At 36.4% G+C, this 19,616-nt stretch overlaps 1 pseudogene; it reads right to left on the reverse strand.

Moving 5' to 3' along the window:
- Window positions 1-17,575: 17,575 nt before the first annotated feature.
- The window catches only part of LOC104682126, a 105,579-nt pseudogene continuing 103,538 nt past the window's right edge, over window positions 17,576-19,616 (reverse strand).

Raw genomic sequence — 19,616 nt, forward strand, 5'->3', positions numbered from 1 at the left:
GCTACATCTAAAATGTACGAAGATACAAACATTTCAGTTCAAGCAAGTTTACCTCGGCCAAGATTTCTCTGCTTTCAAAAACTAATAATCTTCATAGTCATTCTTATCTATTATGTATTTAAACTTTCAATTTGTTGGTATTTAATGCTACACACCATCACTAGAAGAAGAATTATATGTATTTGCTTTTTAATCTGAGTAAAGATTTACCTTAACTTAGTCTGAGTTCACTGCTGTTGTAGGAGATGTTTAAATAGTTTTTAGATATGACTCAACTGTAAAAGTTCTCTAATATAACTCTTCCAATAAAAAACATGGTATATGCAAACACAACACATTTATAAAAGTAATCTAGCTCCTAAATTTCAAATATTTTCTTTGAAAATAAAATGATAAAAAAAACTGAAAAATGAATAACTTGATGAGTTACTTTAAGATGAACTCTCTTATAACTACCACGCAGATCATAAAGTAGAATTTTGCAAGCCACCCAGAAACTCCTCCATGTAACTCATCACAGTAATAAGTCCCTTATTCTCCTAAATTTAATCACTGTTCTGACATTTGTAACATTCACTTCCTTCTGTTTCATTATCATGTTATCACCTAAGTATGCATCCTTAGACACTATAATTTAATCTTGCACCCTCTTTAAGAATCTGATGTGTCTTTTAAGTCTCTTTTAATTTATAGGTTCCTCCCTCACCCCTTACTTCCTATAATATATCTTTTAAATAATTCAGTGCATTTAAACTATAGAATATCCTAGCAGGTTCCTGTAGCAGTTTAATTATTTCAAGTCTGTTCCTTCAGTTCTCTTAATTATCGTGTAAATTGCTAATAATCCTGAATAAATCCTTTTCCGTTTAAACTAGTCAGAGTGGGTACAAATGCCCATAGCTAAAAAATACATATATAGTAGAATATAAGGTGAGGATGAAAGTTATCTGTAAGAAAATTTTTATTGAAATTTTATTTAGAAATAAATCTGGCTGGGTGTGGTGGCTCATGCCTGCAATCCCAGCACTTTGGGAGGCCAAGGTGAGTGGATCATGAGGTCACAAGTTTGAGACCATCCTGGCTAACACAGTGAAACCCCATCTGTACTAAAGATACAAAAAATTAGCCAGGCGTGGTGGTGGGCGCCTGTAATCCCAGCTACTCGGGAGGCTGAGGCAGGAGAATGGCGTGAAACCAGGAGGCGGAGGTTGCAGTGAGCCGAGATTGCGCCACTGCCCTCCAGCCTGGGCAACAGAGTAAGACTCCATCTCAAAAAATAAATAAATAAAAATAAATAAATCCACATTATTAGAAGTAATATTGCAGCTTAGTTTCTTCATGTCATGTAGACACTAAGACAACTCTTTCTAAAAGTGTTTATCTTGTATTAGAGATCCATATGCAGATCTCTATCAATGGGATTATAGTAGGTAAGAGTATGTGATGATATAGGTGAAAAACTCCATGCAGAGATGAAAAAAAATGTGGCAAAATTTAGGTTTGTAATATTTCCAGTAAAACCCAAATTAGCTTTAGAATTTGAAAAGCAAATATGATTTCACCTTTAATCAGCATAAACAATGTACATGATACCACCAAGAAATAAAGGTAATCACCTATCCTTTTACTTCACTGAAATGATCATATAACTTAAGGAAAAAGACAAAAGACTCAAACATAGACAATACCCTTAGCAAAAGGCAAAGTCTGCAAGTGTGAAGTGACTTTAAGTGTAATTACTACTAGATTTAATGTAGTAAAGATTAATGAAGATGCATAAGTATTCCTTAAAGCTAGCTAGAAAACAGCAAGTAAGGCATTGACAAATGGAATGTCATCATTCTAATGCAATACTTTCATTGACTACCCTTATTCAGTAGGTACAAAAGGAAATACAGAGGAAACAGCTAGATAATAATATAATAAACTTACCACATATTGTATATGTTTTCCATCTAACCAGGCAATGGTCCAAAAATAAAATTAATGTTTTAGCCAATGTATTCTTGGCATTACCCAGAGTTGTTGAAAGTTCTTCAATAACAGAAACAATAAGAAAAGAGTGTTGAGATACATAACACAGGATAGGAATGTGTAAATCATGTCATAACAGAGATACTAATCGAAATAATGCTAAAATATCTGCACATTCACGCATTATAAAGTAATATAAAGAAGGATCTATTCCAAAATCTCCAGGTTGGAATGATTCACTCTTTGTAGTCTAGGCATTTGGTTGGTCAGTTATGTCTTAATACCAAAATTCACTTATACGTTAACATATGTCTACACAATACTGAAAGACAGCAGCCTACAGTAGAAATGACAGATGTGTGGCAGACACCGTGTTATTTGCACCAAATATGTCAGGTTCTCCTAACTAATGATAGAACTCTTTCCTGAGGACATGGGCAAAGATTCAGAATCTCAACTCAGGGATCCAGGCAGCTACTACTAATGGAACAAACATGGATGATCCTTGAGACTGTGTCTATTTGCCCTTCCTGGCCTGCAGTAAATAGGCAGAAGGATAACCTTGAATTATTTCAAAAGAGATAAGCTAAAAATACCTGGTAATAAGCAGTAGAAACAAGTATCATTAACATTTCCACCGAATGATGCTTCATAATGGAAAAATTATTAACTTGAGTTTGAAAAATCATGTTTCCTCGACTGGTATGATAAGTAGTCAATTATTTAAATCCCTTGTTTTTCAAATCATAGTCAACCTAATCTTTTATACTCCATAGAGTGCTTATGTTAATTCTCATAAAAATAATATTTTATAAAAAGTAAGGTACTGCTATGAGCATGTTTTTGAAGGAAGCAATGCATGTTTGTGAAGGAAACACAAATGTAACATAGACTAACCATAATGCACCAAAATTTAATATATAAAAGCATGTTTCTTTGAAAATGCAAATTCAATTTTTACCTCTTTTGAACTTCTACTATAGGTGATGCACCTTTGGAGATTACAATCCTATGCAGTAGTCCAAAATATGAGCTCTGGAATCCTAGTGCCAGGGGTCAAATCATGGCCCTCTCACTCCCTAACTGACCTGGGTGACTTCTCTAAGCCTGAGTTTTCCCATCTATAATATGAAGTAAAAATATTAGCTGTGTCATTGTGAAGTTGTATAAACTCATGATATATTATAATGTAACAGTACTACACCGTCTTCAACTAGTGAATACTCAACAAGATTTAGAATCTATTGTTTTTATTATTGTTATTGCTGTCATTGTAATACAAAGATCAATATGACCAATTTAATATTCTCAAATCCTCCTCCAAGAGTCTGGGAGCATAGGGTGGGAGGGGAGGTGGAGAATGGGGAAGTGGGAGAAAAAACAGAAAACGTCTAACAGAATAATATGAGAGATAGAATAATATTGGTATATTGATATAAAAACTGTTGTATCACTTCAACTGGTATCAGAATTCAAGTTCAGGTGAAAGGGCTAAGAAAGTCTTCATCGAGAAGATGAAATTTTGAGAAAGGCATGAGATGGTGCCTATGATTTCAACAGACAGAAGGGTCAACATGAGCAAGCTGGGAAAGAAGCCAGAGGACATGTTTGGAGACTAATGAGTCAGAAATTAAGGAATAAGTAAGGAAAAATGTGAAAATATAATTTGAAATTTAGGCTGAACCATATGCTAAAGGGTCAAGATGCTGTGCTGAAAGTTTGAAATTGAATAAAGTGAAGTTAGAAACTCGGCATGTAATACAGAGCTGGAAGTCTGTTTACAGTAATAAATCATAACGGGATATTTTTATGGGACAATGATGACTCCCCACACACCCAAAGTCAAAGGCCAGTCAAGTGTGCTTTTGTATTCTTTTACTTTGAATTATAGTAAATATTATTTTTGTTAATATTTTTAAATTAAAGTTTTGCAAAATTTAGTTAATCTCAGAATTTGCACAATGTTACTCTAAACTGTTCGTTACCCTCTCAAATGATAATCAATGAAAATATACCATACAAAAGAAGTACACATAACTGCTGTTTTAAAACATATATATAATACCCAGATAATAATCCACATTAAAAGTGACATGTTCAAAATCGAAAGATAATCTTCAGATATTCTTTTCTTATTACAAGGAATTATGAACCTCTGAAATTTGTATTTATCTAAGTAGCACTGGATTTGGCTTTATAAAGACTTGAAAAGAGGTGTATAAGCTTCTCTTCAATCAAGGTTATCTACATAAAGAATCAAGACACATCATTTTTTAAAATAATAAAATAAAATAACGTGTTAAATGGCAAAAATAAAGGGAGCTAACCTTTTTTGAAAGCCATGTAGTTTACATCCCACATCTCACTGAATCTGCCCAGCAGCCCCGTTTTTACAGATCAGAGAGGTTATCAAGAGGTCATCTTCCCAACAGGTGAGGCTAAGCCTGGACTCCGGAACTAGAAGTTCAAATGCTAGTGCTGCCTCTAAAGGCTTTGTGATCTTAGGCAAATGCTTAAGCCTCTTTAAGTCTCAATTGCTTCATCTGTTAAACTGGGAATATAACACTATTTGATAAACCCAGATGTTGTGAAGGCAAACTAAAGAGTATGTATGAAATAATTACACCCTATGCTAGCATTTACTCGAAGTACGTTCTGAGGAATTCAAGTCCTGGAAGATTGTTGTGACCACAAATGAATCTATAGTTTTATAAATTGGCTCTTGGGAATGACTATATATAATTTTTACCCTTTGGAGATTTATAGCGTTAAGACTCTGATAAATCCTGTAGTCAAATATTTTAAAATGTAGCTTTAACTTCACTTAACCCATAATTTTTCAAATTTATTTTTACATAGAATATTATTTTATTCTTTTCCCTTTCATTGCTTTTACTATCTTTTATTCTTTTTTCTTCCTTTCTTTCTTTGTTCATTTTTATGCAGTATTTAAGCCCTTATAGCCAAAGAAAATCATTCCACATAATATTTTTTTCTAGGAAGCACTTTATAACACAGTTAGCTGGCATTCATAGCAGGCATGAGAGATTCAAACAATCAGTAATATAAAAGTTCAAATGTGGAAGAGATACATGAGAAATGGCATGACCATTGAGGTCTTACAAAAGAAACAACGCAGAGACACAAACTTAGACAAACAGAAAGAAAGGCAGACTTACATGGGCAGAGTAAACACAGTTTAAATGGAGAGTTCATAAAGATAATAATATTGATGGTGATGCCAGATATGATGGCTATTACATACCAAACACATAGTATTCATCAGGCATTATTTCATTTAGCAGGTGAGAAGTCTGGTGAAGTAGACTAGCACCAAAGTTGAGAAACTCTGGGTACCATCTTAGATAGCTATCTTATTGATAAAATCCCTGGGGAATTTAAGTGTTCAATCAATTCAAAAAGCATTCATTGAAAACTGATCTTCTAAGCAATATGATAGATACTTTGTGTAAGAGGAGTAAAGAATTGGTATTCTGAAAGCAGATTAGAAGGCAGTAAGTTGGAGGAAAGAGAATATAGGTAGGGAGACCAGATAGCAAGATACTATGTGAATCGAGGTATAAAATGATGAGGGCCTGGAGACAGTCAGGATTAAGGTAGAAAACAAAGAAAAGATTAGATGAGAAATCAGTTCTGGGTGTCACATGATTAAAAGAGTGATAATTGAGACTAAGAAAGGGTTAGCCCTCTAAAGCAGGATCTTTAAACTGCAGATTTTGGTACATTAGGGTTGGTCAAATGGGTATAATGGATCACAACCAGTATCTTACTGCATTCGAAGAAAAAGAAAATAAAACACCTGAGTGTACCTACACCCTAAGTATTGTTTCATGAAACTTTTATTTCAGAAATACGTACTATAGATGTGTGCATTGGGTCACATGTAGTTAAAAACTTCTATGCAAATAAAGAATGAAATAAAGCAGTGAAATCAGAAAAATGAGAGAATTTTAAGGAGAAGATATCACATACCAATTACAAAAGAACTAAACACAATGATTACTTAGAGAAAATTCTTGGACTTACATGAAGTAGGGTCAATCAGAAAAGAGCAGACACTAGACTACTAAGAAATATCATATGTTTATTATTTTTTATTCATAGGCTATTAATTTAATAAACTAATATAGCTCAATCATGTGTAAAGATGACCAAATATTTTGAATTACTCTCATGTCTTTGATAGGCTTTTCTTAATTCATTTCAGTTAATAATAATTCAAATATTTAAGACCTGTAAACTATTGAGAAAATCTATAATTTATGAAAATATGACCCCTAACAAACAAAAAATAAATCACTAGCCATATAGAAATGCAGAAAGTGTCCTTAAAAAGATTAAGATCCAGTTCCATTCATACCAAAACCCTTTGACAAGGCAAAAGTTATGCAATTCTTCCAAAAACTGTACCTTGATTTATGGATGTTTATTATCCTGTCCATTGAAATACTGCATCAAGCACAAGCTATTTTAAAACATTGAAAATACTGCTCTAGGTTAAGAAGAGATAAGGGACTTAGCTGTTACTGTCAGTTGTTTGTGCATTACTTTGACATTTTACAAGACAAGGCATTTGGCCATCTCTGGTTGTCTAGATCTGCAGTGGATGTATTTCAATGAATACTAAATTCCAAGAAAATTTATAGAATTTCTAGTATGCAGACATTTCAACAATATTGTAGTTTCTCACACGTAAGAAATTAACAATTTCTTACAATTAGGAGTTCTAATTATATAGTGAACCACAATTAAGGCAGAATATGCTATGTGCCATACTTGAGATAAAAATCCAGGGTCAAAAGGGTTTCAGAGAATAAAGATACCTTTTATTTTTTACTATGATGATTGATGAAGACTTCATAAGAAGCGTGACTCTTTAACTGGTTCTTGAAAAACAATAAAATTCTGACAGGTCAAAATTAGAAGTAGAGATTCATGACCTAAGAAGATAAATAAGATGAGGAAAGGAGAGATGAAGATTCACAGTCAACCAGTTTGAATACATCATAAGGTATATGTGCAGAAGGGCGGATGATGCTGTAATGAGCTACCTGGATCGCCCTCAGGAATGAAGGACCTACATTCCAGCCTCTGGAAATTCTGCCAACTTACAGCCCTTAGATGTCAGCCCTCTCCAGAAATATACTATGCCTAAAAAAAAAAGCCATTACTGGGTATATACCCAAAGGATTATAAATCATGCTGTTATAAAGACATATGCACACGTATGTTCATTGCAGCACTATTCACAATAGCAAAGACTTGGAATCAACCCAAATGTCCATCAGTGATTAAGTAGATTAAGAAAATGTGGCACATATACACTATGGAGTACTATGCAGCCATAAAAAAGGATGAGTTCGTGTCCTTTGTAGGGACATGGATGCAGCTGGAAACCATCATTCTCAGCAAACTATCACAAGAACAGAAAACCAAACACCGCAGGTTCTCACTCATAGGTGGGAACTGAACAATGAGATCACTTGGACTGGGGAAGGGGAACATCACACACTGGGTCCTATTATGGGGAGGTGGGAAGGGGAAGGGATTGCATTGGGAGTTATACCTGATGTAAATGATGAGTTGATGGGTGCTGATGAGTTGATGGGTACAGCACACCAACACGGCACAAATATACATATGTAACAAACCTGCATGTTGTGCACATGTACCCTAGAACTTAAAGTATAATTTTTTAAAAAAGCCAGCTGAATCAAGGTCACTCTCCCATCATGGGCCGGCCCACATTAACAATTGACTGATGCAGAAGTACAAAGGCACTCACTGCAATGCAGAACAACTCTGACAGCCATCCCAGCTTCAGAGCTCCCCGTTCAGCTGAAGCCTTCGTTGAGACTACATCACATCCCAACTTCTACTTCTGCCAAACTCTCTTTCATTTACTTCCTTGACCTCCACAGGAGTTGATCTCAGCAGTGCTTCCTAATAAACTTTCTGCACAGTAATATCCATCTCAGAGTCCTTTTTTGGGAAGCCAACCTATGACAAGAAGTATTGATAGAGATTTCTGATTTTTAAGATGAAGAACAGAAAGCATTCTACTCTTTCTATTCATTTTGTCCTCCAAGATACTTCCCAGAACTCACAAGTAGACAAAGAAATAGAAATTCCACATTCATTAAAACCAAGATATATATTCGAACTCAAAATATAATATAGAAAGAAGGAAAATAAAAACCAGTGCATTTAGCAAAATATTGGCTGATTAGACTTCAAAGCACTCAGAAGAGAATAACAAAATCGATTTGCCCCACATATCCATGAAGATTGTTTAGGGACTGAACTTTGTCCCCCCAAATCCACATGTTAAAGTCCTAAATGCCCGCCCCCCAACCCAGTGCCACAGAATGTAACTGTATTTGGAGATAGATCTTTATAGAGATAAGTGATTAAGCTCAAATGAAGTCCTAGGTGGGCCTTATATGACTGGTGTGCTTAGAAGAGGAAATAAGGACACAAACATACAGAGGGAAGGTTATGTAAAGACACAGGAAAAGAGAGAGTGATTTCCAAGCCAAGAGGCAAAGCCTTCAGAAGAAACCAACTCTGCCCACAATTTGATCTTGAACTTGACTCAAGAACTATAAGAAAATAAATTCTGTTGTTCAAGTCACTCTATCTACAGTGCTTTGTTATGAAGGCCCAAGAAGACTATGGCTCTTATCTCATATCTCATGCCTAAAGATCTTAAGCTATTTGAGAAAACTCAAAAGAACAATTAAAGCAAGAGATTCAAAGGAAACACAACCAGCATAGAATATAACAGCAAGCTTCAAAGTAATCATCTTCAATTTTCTAAGAGAGATAAGAGAACAAGTTATATCAAGAAACAAGATACAGACCACTATGAAAATAACAAAAAACCCAAACAAGTTCTTTTAAATTAAAAATGTAACAGATAGAATTAGAAAAATTAATAGCATATTCAAAAAATAAATTTAGAAATTAGAAAATTTCCCAAAAAATTGAATAAAAAGAAAAGAGTTAAAGAATAGGAGAGAAAAGAAAATTAAAAGACCAGTTGAAGAAGGCCAATATTCAGCTAAAAGGGAGACCATGTGACCCTGCTCTAGCTAATGAGATGTAAATGTAAGTCATTATTAGGTAGAGCTTCTAGGAAAATATTTTAAAAGAAAAAAGACTCAGAGGGCTCAAGCTTTCTGCCTGTTTTCTTTCTTTCTTCCTGTCTGAAATATAGATGAATGCTGAAAATAAAGCATTAATCTTGCGACCTAGAAGTGACATGCATGATATAAATAGTCACATGAGAAGAACTGGAAAGTCAGAATGGAACTTGGCATAGTGAAGCCTATTCATCATCACTGAGCTGCCTATCTCTGGACTTCTAACTATGTGGGCAGCATTAACTCCTTTATTTACAAGGCACAGTGTAGCCAAGTCTTCTATAATTAGCCAATGCAGTACTATTTCATTATTATAGTATACTATTTGACTCAGAAGATATTTAAAACATCATAAAAATTAAAACTGTAAATATTAACAAAAAACTATATTACCAAAAATAGTATATATTGGAAATGTGGGGATGTATTAGAGTTCTACAGAGAAACAAAACCAATAGGAGATAGATATAATAGATGATAGATAGATAGATACATACATACATACATACATAAGTACATACATAATAGATTGATGTGGAGAGAGAGATTGTGAGAAATTGGCTCACATGATTCTGGAGGATAAGAAGTCCCATGATCTACCATCTGCACGTAAGTAAGTATATTCCAGGCCAAGGCAGGAGAAGATGCAATGAGAAGTTCCAACTCATACAGTGAGGCAGGGAAAAAAAAAAAGGGCAAATTCCTCCTTCCTCTACCTTTTGTTCTATTCAGGCCATCAACCCTGAACAGATTAAATGATGCCCACTCACATGCGGAAGAGCATCTACTTTACTCAGTCCACTGATTCAAACACTAATGTCATCTAGAAACCCCCAGAGATACACTCAAAATGTTTAACCTGGATACCCCTTGGTCCAGTCAATGTGACACATAACATTAATCATCACAGGGGAGGTGCAAGACAGTATAAATCCTGATCTATGATATTCAAGCTTAGATAAATGCCTTAAACTAATGAATTGAGAGAGAGCAGTGTAAGTATATAACTTAAAAATATAAAGTAACTATTATAAAAGAGTGAAAGTGCCTGCCAAAGGAAGCTGTGGTTTGAAAGTAAAAAGACATGAAGCAGGAGAATGAATTTTTAATTGTAATCCTTTTAACACTATTAGACTTTATTAAATGTTCTGCATGTATTTTTTTTTATTTAGAAAGTATTTGAAGATAAGGAATGGATTCCAGTAGTCCTTTACTATGCCCTTATCCATTAGCCTTCAGACTTAAAAAATTTAATAAAGGGCACTCTCATTTTGTTAAGTGGCCAATGAACATTTTAAGTCAGCACTCCAAGTGACTTCACATATAAAATCAGAAAAGTACAAACTATTTTAAATTTCACAGTACTCTTTTAGGATGGTTGGTATTCAAACATCTACATGTTCCACATTTTAACTACCCAGTGTCCCAGTGATGGATTTCAGTTTTACTTTCCCATTGTCCCAGTGATGAATGTCCAGGCTTACTTTCCCACTGTCACAGTGATGGGAATCTAGGATTACCTACCTATAGGCCCAGCTTATCCATCTCTGTCCAGGTGGCAGACATCCAGGCTGCCTTCAACTCTTGCCTTGATAAACATTTCTGCAGAGAAAATCCTAAATCCTCACATGTGTCTCCTCAAGCTCCCTGAGATATGTACTCAGAAGTAGAAAGGTAGCCTTGTAGGATACACTTATACTTAATCTGAGTAAGTCATGTCAGATCCACTACCACTACCACTACCACTACCACTAGAAGTGCAATAGAGTTCTTAGGCCTTCATATCTCGGTTGCTATTACCTAACTTTCAAATGCCTGCCAGTCTATAATCATTTACAGTTACAGCTGAATGATGCTTGAACTTGAATTTCTTAAATTACTCACCATTCTGACCATCTTATCACATGCCTCTTAGTTTTCTAAGTTTACTCTTCTGTAATTTCATGTTCATGTATTTTTGTCTGTCCCCTGAGGTGCCTGTTTCTAGTTGATTTTTAGGAGGTACTTGTGTAGTTTATATATTAAGCACTAGTTGCTGTTAGATTTTGAAAATGTTTTTCCACTTATTATCAGTTAATTTTATTCAATGAGTTCTTTATTGAACAGAATGTTTATTTTTACATAATGTTATAAATTTGCAATTTTAATTTTTTTTAATTTTTCAACTTTTAAATTCAGGGAGTATATGTGCAGGTTTGTTACCTGGGTATATTGCATGATGCTGAGGCTTGGGTATAAATGATCCCATCACCTGGGTACTGAGCATAGTACCAACAGTTTTTCCACACCTGCTCCCCTCCCTCCCTGTCCACTCTAATAGTCCCTAGTGTCTATTGTTGCCATCTATATGTTATAAGTACCCAATGGTTAACTTTCACTTATAAATGAGAACACACAGTATTTGGTTTTCTGTTTCTACATTAATTTGCTTAGGTTAATGGCCTCCAGCTGCATCTATATTGCTTTAAACACATGATTTCATTCTTTTGTATGGCTTCATAGTATTCCACAGTGTAGATGTGCCACATTTTCTCTATGCAGTCCACTGTTGATGGGCGCCTAGGTTGATTCTGTGTCTTTGTTATTGTGAATAGTGCTGCACTAAACATGAGAGTGCATGTGCTTTCAGTAGAACAATTTGTTTTCTTTTGGGCATATACCCAGTAATGGATTGCTGGGTCAAATGGTAGTTCTGTTTTTCAAGTTCTTTGAGAAAACTCCAATCTGCTTTCTACAGTGGCTGAAATAATTTATATTTCTACTAAGAGTGTAGAAGTGTTCCCATTTCTCTGCAGCCTCACCAATATCTGTTGTTTTTTGACTTTTCAGTAATAGCTATTCTGACCGGTGTGAGATGCCGTCTCATTTCATTGTGGTGTTTTGTTGTTGTTGCTGTTGTTTTTTGAGATGGAGTCTCTCTCTGTGGCCCAGGCTGATCTCAGCTCACTGCAACCTCCACCACCCTGCCCTGAGCTTAAGCTATTCACCTGCCTAAGCTCTCGAGTAGCTGAAATTGCAGGCACATGCCACCAGGCCCTGCTAATTTTTGTATTTTTAGTAGAGATGGGGTTTCACCATGTTGGCCAGGCTGGTCTCAAAGTCCTGACCTCCAGTGTTCAGCCTGCCTAGGCCTCCCGAAGTGCTGGAGTTACATTATTGTGTTTTTGATTTGCATTTATCTAATGATTAGTGATATGCAGAAACTTTTTAATTTTTAAGTTCCGGGGTACATGTGTAGGATGTGCAGGTTGGTTACATAGGTAAACATGTGCCATGATGGTTTGCTGCACCTATCAACCCACCACCTAGGTATTAAGCCCAGTATGCATTAGCTATTTTTCGTGATGCTCTCCTTCCCTCTACCCCACCCCCTGTATTCTTGATTTAGCTCTCAGCTTGAACAGTATTGGTATATAGAAATACGGCTGGTTTTTGTACATTGATTTTGTATCCTAAAGATTTGCTGAAGTTGTTTATTGATTCCTGGAGCTTTCTGATGGAGTCTTCTGGGTATTCGAGGAATAGAATTATATCATCAGCAAGAAGAGATAGTTTGACTGATTTTCCTATTTGGATGCCTTTCTCTGGCCTGATTACTCTGACTAGTATTTCCAATGCTATGTTGAATAGGAGGGGAAGAGTAGGCATTTTTGTCTTATTCCAGTTATCTAGGAGAATGCTTCCAGTTTTTGCCTGTTCAGTATGTTGCTTGCTGTGGGTTTGTCATAAGTGGCTTTCATCATTTTGAGGTATGTTGCCTAGTTTCTCGAGGGTTTTTACCATGAAAGAATGTTGGATTTTATCTAAAGCTCTTTTTGCATCTATTGAGATGATCATATAGTTTTTGTAACATGATTCTGTTTATGTGATGAATCACATTTACTGATTTGCATATGTTGAACCAACCTTGCATCCTGGGAATGAAGCCTACTTGATTATGGTCAATTAACTTATTGATGTGCTGCTGAATTCAGTTTGTTAGTATTTTGTTGACATTTTCTGCATCTGTGTTCATCAGGGATATTGGCCAGTAGTTTTCTTTAGTGGTTGTATTTGTCAGGGTGTTGCTAGCTTCATATAATGAGTTAAGAGGGAGATCCTCCTCCTCAAATTTTTGAAATTGTTTCAGTAGAACAAGTACCGGGTCTTCTTTGTACATCTGGTAGGATTCGGCTATGAATCCTTCTGGTCCAGGGCTTTTTTGGTTGTTAGGTTTTTTTATTACTGATTCAATTTGAGAACTCAATATTGGTCTGTTCGTGATTTCAATTTCTTCATGACTCAATCTTGGGAGATGTTGTTTTTCCAGGAATGTGTCCATTTCCTCTAGATTTCCCAGTTTGTTTGCATAGAGATGTTCATAATAGTCCCGGAGCATTTTTTTTTTTTTTAATTTCTGTGGGATCAGTTGTAATGTCACTTTTGTCATTTCTGACAGTGCTTATTTCGATCTTTTCTCTTTGTAAATCTGGCTAGTGGTTTATCAACCAAACACCAACTGTTGGTTTCATAAATTCCTTATATGAATTTTTGGGTGTCGATTTCATTCAGTTCCACTCTAATTTTAGTTATTTCTTTTATTTTGCTAGCTTTAGGGTTAGTTCATCTTTGTTTTTCTAGTTCTTTGAGGTGCAATGTTAGATCATTAATTTGAGATCTTCCTAACTTTTTGAAGTAGGCATTTAGCACTATAAACTTTCCTCTTAACTCTGCTTTTGCTAAATCCCATAGATTAGGGTAGTTTGTGTCTGTTTTTATTTAGTTGAAATTTTTTTTTATTTCTGGCTTGATTTCATCATACACCCCAAAGTCATTCAGGAGGACATTGCTTAATTTCCATGAAATTGTATGGTTTGGGGAGATTTTCTTGCTATTTATTTTTATTTTTATTTCACTATGGTTTGAAAGTACAGTTGGTAGGATTTTGATTTTTTTGAATGTATTGAGACTTGCTTTATGGGGGATTATGTGGTCAGTCTTGGACTATGTTACACGTGCAGATAAAAAAATGTATATTCTGTGGTTGATAGGTGGGGTATTCTGTAGATGTCTATTAGGTCCAATTTGTCAAGTGTCAAGTTTAAGCCCAGAATTTTTTTGTTAGTTTTCTGACTTGATGATCTGTCTGACGCAGTCATTGTGGTGTTGAAGGTCCTCACTATTGTGTGAATGTCTAAATCTTATAACAAGTCTAGAAGTACTTGTCTTATGCATCTGGATACTCCAGTATTGGGAGCTTAAATATTTAGGATAATTAAGTCTTCTTGAATTGAACACTTTATCATTATGTATTGCCCTTCTTTGTTCTTTTTTCCTGTTGTTGGTTTAAAGTCTGTTTTGTTCTGATATAAGAATAGTAATTCCTTCTCTTTTTCCTTTTCCATTTGCATGGCAGATCTTTCTCTGACACTTTATTTTGAGCCTATGAGTGTCATTATGTTTGAGATTGGTCTCGAAGACAGCGGATGAATGCGTCTTTTTTTTTTATCCAGTTTGCCACTCCGTGCTTTTAAGTGGGATATTTAGATCATTTATGTTCAAAGTTAATATTGATATATGAGGTTTTGAACCTATTGTAAAGTTGTTAGCTGTTTGCTCTGTAATTCTATTATGTTTTTGCTTTAGAGGGTCTACAGGCCGCGTACTTAAGTATGTTTGTGTAGTAGCAGGTATCACTCTTTTGTTTCCATGTTTAGACTTCCCTTAGGTCTCTTTTAAGGTTGGTCTAGTGGTAGCAAATTCCTTTAGCACTTGCTTGTCTAAAAATGATTGTATTTCTCCTTCACTTATGAAGCTTTGTTTGCAGAATTCGAAATTCTTGTTTGGAATTTCTTTCTTTTTCTTTTTCTTTTTTCTTTCTTTCTTTTTTTTTTTTTTTTTTTTGAGAATGCTGAAAATAGGTCCTCAGGCCAGGCGTGGTGGCTCATACCTGTAATCTCAGCACTTTGGGAGGCCAAGGCAGGTAGATTCCTTGAGGTCAGGAGTTCGAGACCAGCCTGGGGAACATGGTGAAACTCCGTCTCTACTAAAAGTATGAAAATTAGTCGGGCATGGTGGTACATGCCTGTAGTCCCAGGTACTTGGAAGACTGAGGCAGGAGAATTGCTTGAACCTGGGAGGCAGAGGTTGCAGTGAGTCAAGATCATGCCACTGCACTCCAACCTGGATGACAGCAAGACTCTGTCTCAAAAAAAAAAAGAAAAAAAAAAAAAAATAGGTCCTCATTCTCTCCTGGTTTGTAAGGTTTATGCCAAGAAGTCTGCTGTTAGCCTGATATGGTTCCCTCTGAAAGTGATTTACCCTTTTTCTCTAGCTGCCTTTCAGATTTGTGTTTTTTAATTTAGCATTGACCTTGAACATTCTGGTGACTATATGCTTTGGTGATGTTTGTTTTGTATAGTATCTTGCAAGTGTTCTCCAGATTTCTTGTATCTGGATATCTACCTCTCTAGTAATATTAGGGAATTTTTCTTGAATTACTCCCTCAATATGCTTTCCAGGTTGTTTACTTTTTCTACTCTCTTAGAATCCCAATAATTCATAGGTTTGGTCACTTTACATAATCCCATATTTCTCAAAGACTTTGCTCATTTTATAAAATTCTTTTTTCTTTATTTTTATCAGCCTAGATTAGTTCAGAAGACCAGTCTTCAAGCCCTGAAATTCAATCCTCTGCTTCATCCAGTGCAGTGATAAGGTTTTCGATTATATTTTGAAATTCCTTAAGATTTTTAATTCCAGAAACTCTGATTTATTTTTAAGATGTTTATCTCTTCTTTCATTTCCTAGATTGTTTAAAAGTTTCTTTGTGTTAATTTTCAACCTTGTCTTGGATCTCATTGAGCTTCCTTGCAATTCCTACTTTGAATTCTTTATCTGTCATTTGTGAATTTCAATTTCAGTTAAGGAACCATTCCTGGAGTGCTAGTAGAATCTTTGGTGGAGTCACTATGTTCATCTTCAACTAAAATTCCAGGTAGTGGTGAGTCCAATTATTTCATGAGTCCCTCATTTCACAAAACATGAAAGCTAATTCTTTTTAAATCTTTTTTTTTTTTTTTTTTTTTCTTGAGATGGAATTTTTGCTCTTATTGCCCAGGCTGGAGCACAATGGCATGATCTCGGCTCTCTGCAATCTCTGCTCCCTGCAATCTCCGCTTCCTGGGTTCAAGCGATTCTCCTGCCTCAGCCTCCTGAGTAGCTGGGATTACAGGTATGTGACACCATGTCTGGCTAATTTTGTATTTTTAGTAGAGACAGGGTTTCTCCATGTTGATGAGTCTGGTCTCGAACTCCCGACCTCAGGTGATCCACACGCTTTGGCCTCCCAAAGTGCTGGGATTATAGGCGTAAGCCACCATCCCTGGCTTACTTCATTTTTTAAATGGGTTTATTTTTTGTTTTTACCCAATCAATGGAAAAAAAAAAATTAGACATGGTGAAATTTACAATCGGTGACATCATCTTTCACTCTGTCTGTACTATGAGTTTCTACACTTAAAGCTCAGCATTATTGGTATAACACTTTAAGACACCATGAGGATTCTCCAGTGAAGAAAAAGGGGGAAATTAAAAATGATCTGCAAACAACTAAGAATAACTAAACATTGAATCAGACCTAAAATATTTTCTAATTCCTCTGCACATTGCATCCCATTACTATCCAGGCAGATCAGACAACAGGGCAGTAAGGAAGAGAGAAGCCACTTGGTAAATATTTTCAAGGGATGTTAACAGAATATTTTTCAATGAAAAAAAAAAACTCATGGTTTCTTATCTTTGCCATAAAGCAATAAAGGGGTGAGAAATATGAAATCTCAAATGGAGATATTAAATGACTGAATTTAAGAAAAAGACCATAATTTCTGACAAAATAGAAAAAATTAATTGGGATGTACTAGGTTTGTTTGTTTTGCCTTCTTTGTTTTTAAGGATACTTATATTTCACATTGGTCTCATTGATAAGGTGATCCAAAAAAACTTTTTTGTTTTTTTTTTGAGACAGAGTCTCACTGTGTCACCCAGGCTAGAGTGCAGTGGCACCATCTCGGCTCACTGCAACCTCGATCTCCTGGGCTCAAGCAATTCTCCTGCCTCAGCCTCCCAAGTAGCTGGGATTATAGGCACTCACCACCATGCCTGCCTAATTTTTGTATTTTTAGTATAGGCTGGTCTCAAACTCCTGACCTCATGATCCACCCACTTCCCAATGTGGTGGGATTACAGGCATGAGAGTGAGTTTTTCAGTATCATTTTAAAAAGTACAAGTGAATGTGGATCCATCTGTGGGAAAAAAAAAAAAAAACAACTACAAAAAGACAAAGATGCAATACTCAACGCCTGCACAGGACAACACACTGGAGCTGACCAAGCACATGCTTTATAAACGCTTTTTCAAAATCAAATGTTAGAACACACAAGAAACTGGTTTGTTCTTATTGTTTATTTTGATTGTGTCATTCTTTGCACATCACCTCCTCCTTGTCCTGGCATTTCGCATAGTGAGAAAAGTCATCGAAGATGGAGGTTGTGTGCTTGTAGGAAGCAATAATTTTCAGCACTTGTTTTTCTTTTTCTAAAGGCACCTCCTGTGTTTTATGGTTTATGACTGGCTTGCTGTCATGATTCTCCAGTCTGATGTGCCTGAGCTGGTTATTGGGCACATCACTGACAAAAATCCACTTGATACGAAACTTTCCCTTCCATTTGTCTTGAGACCAGACTCCAGCACTGGTGCTGCTGTCCATAGAGCACTTCATCTCGGTCATCCCACAGAAATACCCACTCCCACTGATGCTGAAGAGCAGGTAGGCAGGCCCCTTGCTGCTTATGGAGCTGAATGCACTGTTCAAGTACATAGTGCATGTTCTGTGCTACACAAAATGGAGTACCTAATGGAGTGGTGAATGTCATCCTCAGAATAGCTCTTTACAATGTACACATGTCCAGTTTTGAGATTCCGGTCAAATTCTTTAGGATTATAATTGTGGGCAGCTTTCAGTTTTTTTTTACACTTGGGGCAGAATTAGTCTTGGTATTTCCAGGAGAGTTACTGTCACTGTTGGCCCCTCTTCTCTGCCCAAATGCCATATTTCCAGTAGGTCTGGAGTGACTGCTGAGGGTTCTGATACTGTGGTTGAGCCAAAGCAGGAAGCTTCATTGGGAGAAGATGAGGCACCTTCTGGGGTTGTGAGGATAGTGTCTCCTGGGGGTCTGGGGTCTTCAGCATAGGCCCCTTGTTATCCCTGGTGTCAATATCCATGTTATGCTTTATAGATGGAGTGGGCAGTGCACCCCCTATGACAGGCCCACTCTTTGTTTCCATTTTAGGCCATGGTTTTGCAGGCTTGCTGGCAATGGCAGCCCATGAGGTCAGCTTTGAAACTGTCATGTTCACATATGTCCCATCATTGCCAGAAAGGATGCCAATCAGTGCCACACTGCTGATGGCAGAGCCTACTGTCCTTGACTGCAGAGGAGCTGACATCCCCAATCTTCAGGCTGACCATGTCCTGCTACAGGCTGTTCACCCCAGAGGCCTTGCTAAAGGTGTCACTGTGAAAGCCCATCTGTCCATCAACCACTGTGCAGCCCAGGGAGCTTGGGGGTAGATGTAGCTGCTCCCATATGTAGAGCTCTGAATCTGCTACCCTTGAGACCCACTTGTCCTCCCTGCCAAGAATACAGGGTTTGGGGGTAAAAATTAAACCTGTGCTGATAGATTTTGCTCTCCAGACTCCAAGGCTACCCCAAAACAGAATTGTGCATAAAATTATGATCTCTGTTACTGAGCTGTTCATAGGTGGTGAGATGTCGAATCAAAGGGTCCTTGCAGTGGACCACAGAGCCTCAGTGAGGGATTAAGGAACTCCAGTGGATGGTGGGTAATAGCTGTAGTGAAACTGAGGGCTCACTACGTTGTCCAGGCTGTTCTCAAACTCCTGGGCTCAAGCAATCCTCCCGCCTCAGCCTCCCAAGTAGCTGGGATTATAAGCATGTGCCACCAGGCCTGGCTATCTTGCCATTTCTCTCCTAGTATCTACCTACTGAACAAAATTTTGAAGACAAAAGGGCAAGAACTGTGGTGATCTTGTTTACTAATGCTTATCCCAGTGCCTTCCATGGGGTAGACAGGTGCTCAATAAAGTCTGCAGAATCAGTAAATAAATGGAAAGAATGGGTATTTCATACATAACTGGAAATTTATATAATAAATGAAAGCCTATGAGAAAAACTAGATTTAGTTTTAACTAGTTTGACCTTATAAAATAAGTGAAAGAAAGGGCTAATGGTGATGAAAGAATAAATAAAATATAAAACCATAGAGAAAATCAACAAGGTCAAAGTCATTTTTTAAAATTTTTTATAAAATTGATAAAGTCCTAGCAAGATGGCATAAGTAAATTACTGACAAATATGAGATAGGGGACATTATTATAGATACTAAAGAAATTAATGAGATAATAGAAGATGTTA

The sequence above is a fragment of the Rhinopithecus roxellana genome, chromosome 3 (assembly GCF_007565055.1).
Source record: "Rhinopithecus roxellana isolate Shanxi Qingling chromosome 3, ASM756505v1, whole genome shotgun sequence".
NCBI lineage: Eukaryota > Metazoa > Chordata > Mammalia > Primates > Cercopithecidae > Rhinopithecus > Rhinopithecus roxellana.